This window comes from Vipera berus, assembly GCF_964194415.1.
Source record: "Vipera berus genome assembly, chromosome: 1".
NCBI lineage: Eukaryota > Metazoa > Chordata > Lepidosauria > Squamata > Viperidae > Vipera > Vipera berus.
The window spans coordinates 112,191,220-112,200,257 of NC_138202.1; the positions used below are offsets into that span (position 1 = coordinate 112,191,220).

At 41.8% G+C, this 9,038-nt stretch overlaps 1 protein-coding gene across 6 annotated transcripts in view; it reads right to left on the reverse strand.

Moving 5' to 3' along the window:
* KMT5B (lysine methyltransferase 5B) overlaps nt 1–8,777 on the reverse strand; it is a 34,901-nt gene extending 26,124 nt beyond the window's left edge. Inside the window, exons 1-2 of one of the 6 annotated variants that reach the window (XM_081346654.1) lie at nt 8,722–8,777; nt 1,532–1,626 (exon numbers count right to left, since the gene is read on the reverse strand). The gene's annotated coding sequence lies outside the window, so the exon portion shown is untranslated. Of the gene's footprint in view, nt 1–1,531; nt 1,627–4,347; nt 4,460–7,349; nt 7,590–8,193; nt 8,694–8,721 lie in introns of those variants that run through there. The other 5 variants (XM_081346653.1, XM_081346652.1, XM_081346655.1 and 2 more) reach the window with 5 other exon arrangements.
* Between the last annotated feature and the right edge of the window lie 261 nt (nt 8,778–9,038).

A 9,038-nucleotide genomic window follows, 5' to 3' on the forward strand; every position in this document is an offset into this window, starting at 1 on the left:
CAATATTTCAAGTGTGGCCTTACCAAGGCATTGTAACGTGGTATTAACACTTCAGGTGATCTTGATTTTTTCCCTCTGTTAATGCAGCCTAGCACTTTGTTGGCTTTTCTTGCAGCTGCAGCACACTGCTGGCTCCTATTTAAGTGATTATTCACTAGGACTCTGAGATCTCTCTCACAGTTACTACTACTGAGCCAGATACCACCTATACTTTCTTGCCTAAATGTTGAACCTTACTTTTCTCACCATTGAATTTCATTTTGTTATATAGCGCCCAATGTTCAAGTCTGTCAAGATCCTCCTGTATCTTAAGCCTATCTTCTGGAGTGTTGGCTTTTCCTGCAAGCTTGGTGTCGTCTGCAAATTTGATGCGTTCTCCATCTATCCCCTCATCCAAATAATTGATGAAGAGGTTGAAGAACACTGGGTCCAGAACAGAGCCCTCGAGCACCCCACCACACTCTTCCCTCCATGTAGATGCAGTTTCATTGAGGACCACACGCTGAGTATGGCCGGTCAGCCAGCTACGAATCCATCTGGTGGTGATGCTGTCTAATCCACATTTTTCTATCTTATCAAGTAGTAGTTTGTGGTGTACTTTATCAAATGCCCTACTGAAGTCCAAGTAAATTATATCAACAGCATTCCTCTGCTCCACCAATTTTGTCACCTGGTCAAAGAATGCCATAAAATTTGTCTGGCATGATCTGTTTTTGACAAACCCATGTTGGCTTTTGGTAATGACTTTGTTTGCCTCTAGGTGTTCACTGATTTGTTGCTTGATTATCTTTTTCTTTTCACTTATCTCCCTAGTTAAGAAGAATGGGAGGCAGGCTGATTCACAGGCCATGCAAAGGAAGAGAAAAAGGAGCAAGGTGCACCAGCTTTGTCTTAGTCACCTATAACTCTCCTAAATATTATGTCCTTGGTGAAACCTAGAACAAATAAAATTATTCCACGTTTTGATTCAGCTATACTTATGATGGTAATTGAGTCCAAAATTATGGTTGTAAGTTGTTACCGTTGTAAGCTGAGGCACCCACACGACTGGAAGTAAATTTCCAGCTTTTTTGTGGTGATCATTAAGCAAATGCTTTGGTTGTTAAACAAACACTATGGTTATTAAGCAAACCCATTCATTTGAATGAGTGTTTTTTGCCAGAAACCAGAAAACGTTCCCCTGCCCACAAATTGCGGTCATGTGACAGGAATACCACTGCAGATCATAAAGCTGACCTGCCTGACATGCAGTCATATGACACAGAGGAGCATGACATTTAAAATGGCTGGGACACCTGTTCTGTGGCTATCATAACTTCGAACTATTGTAAAATGACCAGTCATTAAGCGAGGGCTACTTATATTGTGAACTGTCTGCAATGATTTTATCCATTTTTTTTCTTGGACTGTATTTTTTTCCCTAGCATTTATTTTAATTCCACTCTTCAATACATCACTATCATACCAATCTGTACAATATTCCTACTAGCATTCCTTTAGTCATTTTTCCAGCAATTTATTGGGAAATTACCTTCTGATGCCTTTTATACACAATACATACTTTCTTTCCCAAGTACCTACAGGCTACTTTTTTTCATTTCTTTCCTTTTCTTCCATGCCCAAGTTCTGAAACCAGATAAAGAGAATCCAATTAAACAAATGGGTCACAAATATCATACTTGTTTGCTGATTTATTAAGGAAAATGATAAAAAAGCTACATATTTGTGCTTAGAAAACCAACAACAAATACCTCTGCCCAAACAAACATGAGCATTATTGATAATAAGTTATGTTTCTGGAATTCTTGTAACCCATCCCTTTCTTCTAAATGAATTCTGTTAATAAAACTGCTGTGCTAACCATTTTTGAAAAAAAAAACCCTTTTAAACAGCTGCCTAAGACCCTGACACAAATAAACAGAATTAGCAATTTGTGGAAGAATTGGTCCTTAACAAGTTTCTGTAAGAAAACATATTCACATCATTGTCAGTTTTTAATTTATTATTACAAGTGTTATGTTATTGGTGGATATATGTATTGAAACCTTAAAAGAAACAAATGGGGGAATATAAGGACAGAGATTCAGCTTGCATGACTCATTCAAGTTTGGAAATAAATAATAGAGGAAAGATACAAAATAAGTAATAAAAGTGTGAGATACAAATTAAAAAAAGAATTGTGTGTTGCATCCCATATTGGACTATGATAGCAAAAATCAGAAGTCTGGGAACACCTTTTCTAACATATTATTTTATTTAATTTGTATTTAATATAAATGAGCTCATTTCTCCAGATATAAACAGTAATTTTATGGATACAGGATTAAATTGGGCTGTGATGAGAGGGAAAGACAGGTTGGTTATATTGATACAGGCTACATGTGGGACAGATTACAAGTATGCATCAAAGCTCAACACCAGCTATAACAAAACTTTAAACATTCATACAGCTGTATGTTCGTATTAACATCAGAATCTCTTCAATGGAATATATTTCCAAAATAATGTTTTGTGGGCTTCTAAATTTCTACTTCTGGCAGCTACATGGACAAATCCATGCATACAAGTCCAGTTTTATTGGCAATATTTTTGCAAGTGGTTTGCCACTGCCTAAGGATGAGAGAAAGTGACTGACTCAAAGTTATCCATATGTCTTCCATGCCTAGGGCAAGATTAGAGCTCACTAGATCAAAGGTCCCCAACCTTTTGGGCACCAGGGACCGGTTCCATGGAGAGAGCTTTTTCTGTGGACCGGAGGAGGCCTGGTTTCTTGTACTGCTTGCATCCCGCGGATGGGGCTTTGCTTGTTTGCGCGGACTGGTTTCTGGCATGCCACAGCCTGGTGCCAGTCCACAGACTGGGGGTTGGGGACCCCTGCACTAAATCCATGACCCATTCAGTAATTGTTTCAGGGATATTTCCTTATCTAAACTTTCCACTTCCTGCAAGCTTCCCCATTGACTTTCCTTTAGGAAGCTGGCAAGGAGTGTTGGAAATGATGATCATGTGATTGTAGCTGACTGACCTGTGAAGTGGCTATGATTTTGCCAAATTTCAATCCCATGGGGGTCAGGGAGATCCCATGTCAACCACTTGCATCTCCCAAACCCTACCTCACCAGCAGCCATCTGATTGCTCCTTTGTCCTTTCCTTGCAGTCAGCTTCAGTTCTAAACCAGCCAATTGCTGTTTGCCTGTTGGGGCTTGCTGCCAGCAAAGGGGCAGAAAAAAGCAGGCAAGAAAATAGGGATACGGCTTTACCATTTTCCCCTACACCACACAATCTATAGAAAGTGCAGTTGAAAGGTGCAGTGGCAATAAAGTGGCCAAAACTTTCCCAAATTTCATTCCCATGGGAGTCATGGTCCTAGTATTTTGTATGTTAGGTCATCCGAGTTACTCTAGTTCAATAATTTCTCCAAATGAAGGTTACAAACAAAAGACACGAGTATATAGATGGTCTCCTAGTTTCTAGTCCAGCATCTTTATCTGCTACATCCAACTGGCTCATATTTTTTTAAAAATCTGAATAATACTTCTGTCCCACATAAATTATAAACTTTAGACAATATACTATCACCAAAAAATGGAAACCATGACTACAAGTTAGCTTCACAAAAAAAATCTATTGAGCAGTAGCTGCAAATCCAGAAGGACCAAGTCCATACCAGTCTCAAATAGTGAAGTATAACCACATCCAATACCAATACCCTCTTGATCCCTCTGGACTGGAGGGATCAAGCCAGGAATGGTTTGGATCAGAACTGGTCTTCGCCTAATGACCAGGTGTTATTTGGTTAAACACAGCAACTGGGACTGCTGGAATTGCCATTGCTAAGTGATGAGGCCATGTGAAGTCAAGCTTTACAATCGCATAGCTCAGCAATGGAACTTCTGGTCTTTGTAACATCATACTAACAAACTTATGAACATTAAATTAGCATTGATATATTGTGCCGGCATATTCACAAGGAATATCAAAGTGGTATAGAAAAAGGTTATTATAACAGTCATTATTACCACATCTACCGTAAGTAGGTTTCTCTAAAGAATGTATCAGATCCATAAAGAGGTCGGCAGAAAAGAGAAGATTTGTAAACTTGCAAGCCTTTGAATCACAATGGAATTAACAATGTAACAATGAAAATTCCCTAAACAATACTTAGGTAAATACTGAAAGTAAGACCTACCACGAAAATAAGCCCTAGCTTAATTTTTGGGGATGGGCCTAATATAAGCCCTACCCCAAAAATCAGCCCTATGTTTTGGGGCGAGGCATACACTTAAAAATCAAGCTAGGGTGAGGGAGGGGGTGTGGAGCTGCCGCATACGCCCTGCACCCACTTACCTTGCAGCCAGGCCAGGCTTCTCCTAGTCAGCCAACTTCTTCTGCGGCATCCCCAGACCTGCATTTCGCAGTCAGAGACCTTTCTGGAAGGCCATTGCAGCTGAGAACTGAGCTATGGATTGAATCCATAGCTCAGTTCTTGGGTGCAGTGACCTTCTGGAAAGGCCTTTGCTCGTTTGGCCCCAGAAGAAGTGGGCCGGCTGGGCAGGGATGTCGGTACTGGAGGTGAGTGGAAAAGACAGACAGACAGACACACACAGACACACACACACCCAAAAAGGAGGCAAAAGAAAAAATAAGACTTATTTTGGGGGAAACACGGTATGGGAAAGACAGACAATAGGTTAGATTTGCCTAATTTGCTAAACTTAAAATATATGTAGCAGAGTTCTGTCAGCATATTATGCAGTGTTAACATAACTGCCAGAACCATTTGTTTAATGTTGACTAATTAAGCATTATAGAGAATCTAAAGGCTTACTCATTCACTAACATTAATATCACTCCTGGTAAAGATAATGCCCCATTGTACACAATCATAATTTCATGATACCCTGTTAATCAATATACATAAATTAGAACCATAAAATATTTTTAAATTGCAGATTACAAACAAAACAAAAAATAACAAAAAACCACCTTAAATTTCAAAATTCTTACTGTATTTACAAATTAGATACCGGTACATAAAAGAGAATCATTCCAACAAATGCTGAAATTCAAAAGTAGATCACATTCTCAAAAGAAAAAAACTACCTTAAGATCTACCTAAAATGCAATATATATCTGTCTAACAACATTTAAAAATGTGTTTAATATAATTTTCAGATTATGAAACATTTTTTAAAAATGGAATAATGGAAATTATAGCCATGCACACCAGAGAAATTAAAACAAAGAAAACCAAATATAATACATTGTGAAACTCAAGTATAATGCTATCTATATCTATCTATGTGAAATCATTAATAACAATTTGGTTTGTACCTATTTGACAAAGAAGAAAAAATAGGTATATTTTTCTTTGTTTAGTAAAACTGTTATTAATGCACACATACAAGACCAGTGACTTCCCCATCTCTTTGTTTACTATCTAGCTTGAATAAGAATCTTCTAGAGAACTTAAAGCTTACACAATTCAACTTTAAGTTGAATTAATAGTAATATTGCACACAAATGGATTTTGTTTTTTTAATGGCTAGCATTATTTTATAAGATACTTTATTTAAATACAAAAAAGCAACATCTCACCAAACAGCCTAATTTTAAAGTAATATGAACAAAAAGTTTGCATTTGGAACAAAGATTCAAAAAGACAAAGTTAAAATGGCATGGACATCTTAAAAAGTGTAGATTGTGCAGGTATTTTAAATTTCATGATTATGCTACCATCCATGAAGCAAATACATCTGTAAATAAATAGAAACTATCAAAATAATATTCAAATTTCATGACAGATGTCTTCAACTAAATTTTTCTAATTCTGCACAGTTCCAAAGATTATATATCTACAATAAAAGGCCTAATTTCACCTTTCCTAGAACCTTTTGACTTACTCGACCCAAAGAAATTTAAAACTATATCTATTTGGACAAATCACTTTAGACAACAGGTGGGATTCATATCTTTTTAATGTTCTGACACTCAACTATTCATATAGAGAAAACATTAGCTGAAGAACAAGCCTTTTAGCCTAGTCTTTCCTAATGTGTTGATTTTCTATATTTTTTCCCTTTATGGCAAAGCATTTTACCATGCTAAGTCTCCACTGTTAGCCTGACAATCCAGTCATCACACAACTTTACGATTTCACAGACTACCTTAGCTCTTATTTGGGAAGAATGAAATATGGCTCCATTTACAGCTATAATTTTCAAACTTTTTATATTTTGGGTACATTTTTCATACTGTACTAATTGGCCATGCAATTTCTGTGTATTGGAAAATAATACAAATATCATCTCTCTCTCTCTCTCTCTCTCTCTCTCTCTCACACACACACACACACTCCTGCTGCAAAGCACAGATTAAGCTTATCTTTCGTAACTGGTGCCTTTCAGATGCTTTAGGACTGCATCTTCCAGTGTTTCTTATATGTAGATTCCAGGATAGAGAATACTGGATTAGATCTGCTAGTGTGATATTTGTATCCTGCATTGACTGAAAGCACACCCTCAGTTATTATAATACAGAGTCTGCTTATAGCTATACCCTGCAGGGCAATATCAGCAATATTTGAACAAGTCTTTTAGAAATGCTTATTCAACATTATATGCCTTCTCCTCTAAGTATCCCAGCAAGCCTTTGAGTAATGCCAAGTGCCCTAAAATACTGTCTCAAAATAATTATTTTCCAAACCATTTTGTGATGTATCGCTGTACCTATTTCTATTTCACACTATGGCACAGTAAGTTATCAACTTTAATCAAACTGCTAGACAACAAAGACATTTTTTTCTTCTCAGTAAACATGCTGCTATCTTGCTGATGTTATCATCTAATTGTGTTAGCAAGTATAGTAGTATTCTTTGAAACAAACATTTTTAGGGGGGGGGGAAATGGAACGTTAAGAACCAAAAAATAATAGGACTCCGATTCACAATAATCAAAAGGGGCTGTTACATTCTTTCTTTTCCCAACAATTATCTTCCCGGTCAGTTAAGAGTTTCGTTCTACAAGACGGGGAATACCACCTTCAAATGCATACCAGTATTGAAAAATCCTTCTAATCGACAAGGAGCAGCGTGAATTTCCCTTACCGCTCCTCCATCGGGACCATGGATATAAAGTCCCTTCTACTTTGAGACTCTTTTCTAAACCCCCAGTGCCCCCTACAGGCCGCCTCTGGCTTTTCTCAACAGCCCCGGGGCGGCCAGTTCCTCCAACAGTCAACCCTACCCGGTCCAGTCATGTTTGTTTCTGCCTCGGGCACGACAACCCCAAAACCTCTCCGAAACGTTAGAAAAAATAACGACGACTCAGAACAAAATCAGGCTTACGAACCTCCTAGAGAAATCTCCTCCTGGCCCGACTCTCTGAAGCGCCGCAGGAGCGCAGGAATGTCAGCTGTCATAGCTCCTTAAATCCCAAGCGGGGTGTTGGGCAGTCTCGGCCGCGAGTGGCCCACGACCGCTACGCTCCGGCCCTTTTCCTACGAACTCCCAGACTCCGCTCTTCCAGGAAGAGCCCATCCGAAGATCCGCACCCTCAAAGGCCAGCGCTGAAGCGAACAAACCCCCCCCCCCCACAATCCCGAGGCCTAACCGCGAGGGAGCTTCAGCCGAAGTCTCTCCGGCTCCTTGGAGACGCCAGCGCAGGAAATAACCCGAAGCAGCAGCGGGCATATGGAAGCTTCACGAGGGAGTGCGCCGAGTCGGGGTCGCTAATTGGCAGTGGTCTCTCACGATACCGCCGGGCTCCAGCTGCCTCCTCCAGCTTGACAGGCGTCCCCGGCCCTGCGAGGGAGGACCGGTTCCTTCCCTCGGAGCTCTTGCCGAGCATCGCCTGGCGCTCCCCCCCCAATGCCCTCTCACCTCGGCCGGTCCTCCCCTCAGCCCCGCTCCCTTATCGCATTGTCCTTCTCTCCGGGGAGAGGGAATAGACCCCTCCTAGGCCGAGCCCCACGGGACATAAAGGTCCTCCCCACATTTTCTCTGCGAGGACCCCTTTTCTCCTCAGCTACGAGAAGCAACCCCCCCCCAAACACACACACACGCGCCTCCCTGTCCCCCGGCCAGGCCCAACCCAGCGGGCCTCGCTTCTCCCTCCCGCCCCCACCCCGGAAGGAGTGGGGCCCTTGCCCGTGTGCCAGTTCTAGCCCCCCCTTTCGTCCACGCGAAGCACTCACCTCCCAACGGCCACCGGGCCCTGCCGTCCTGCTCGACACCCGCGGCCCCCGAATCCAAAGCCTCTGTCGCCGAGGTGGAGGCTCCCAACCAGAGGCGGAAAAAAATTAATCATAAAAAATAATAATAAAAATAATTCCAAGGGGGGAAAAAAATGGCGGATTAAAATCCAAGATGGCGGCACCGAAGGGCGAATTCACTCGAGCAACGCTACCTAGAGATCCATCCGCCGCGTCCGCGAGAAGAAGTCCCCGAGGCCGCACACCACGACCCTGCAGCGCTAACAACGGGGCCGCGGCACGTTGTGAGTCTTCTAGGAAAAAAGCCCGTCACCTCCAGCAGACCAGCGCGGGCGAAATCCTTCTCTGCGCGAAAGTCTTTTGTCTTTCCTCTAGGCCCCGCCGGTTTCCTCACACAGCCATAAGAAACGCCTCCTGCTTGTGCGCTCCGTGAAGGCGGAGGAACACTCCAGACAGGGAGAGGACCTCTTTTGCGAGAGCGGAGGAATACATCACCACAGAGATTCTTACCTTAGTCTACCCGTTTTAACTCGAGGAGCCGAAGAGAGGGACCAGCCAAGCATCGCCTCTGCAGTCCCAACACCTCTCTGGGAGGCGGAAGAACATTGCTCATACGGTTACATATCCCTCGCAAGATTCGAGGCGGAGGGATACACGCGATAAACAAGAGATGTTTAGTATAGCTTGAGAGGCCGAAATAAATCCATTAAAAATCAATCCGCCCTGCTCCCTCCCCTCCGGCTCTTTAAATAAACCCGAGCTTTGGCGAAGCCCATCGGGCCGGCTCGGGGCTTCGCCTTGGCAGCCTAATTCAACTGCTATAAACT